This window comes from Octopus bimaculoides, chromosome 30, assembly GCF_001194135.2.
Source record: "Octopus bimaculoides isolate UCB-OBI-ISO-001 chromosome 30, ASM119413v2, whole genome shotgun sequence".
Classification (NCBI taxonomy): domain Eukaryota; kingdom Metazoa; phylum Mollusca; class Cephalopoda; order Octopoda; family Octopodidae; genus Octopus; species Octopus bimaculoides.
Window position 1 is genome coordinate 1,223,449 of NC_069010.1, and position 205 is coordinate 1,223,653.

Below are 205 nucleotides of genomic sequence, written 5' to 3' on the forward strand. Positions count from 1 at the left end.
CCTCTTCTTATACCCAAATAATTTTAATAAGTTGTGCTTCACTAACATCCTCATGTTTGCTCCGATTCTTTTTACTGCCCTTTCAAAAATACAAACACTCTGTACTTGTTGTTAACAGTTTCTTATATGTATTAACCCTCTCAACCACTTAGACTCTCTGAAGAAGCCTAGAGGCACATTCATCATCCAAACTTTATCTGCCCAT

General features: G+C 36.1%; 1 protein-coding gene across 1 annotated transcript in view; it reads right to left on the bottom strand.

Annotated features, from left to right (window-relative positions):
• Positions 1 to 205, bottom strand: part of LOC128251273 (acyl-coenzyme A amino acid N-acyltransferase 2-like) — a gene marked incomplete at its 3' end in the record, with an annotated part of 93,108 nt that overhangs the window by 2,132 nt on the left and 90,771 nt on the right. The gene's annotated exons all lie outside the window — the stretch shown is intronic.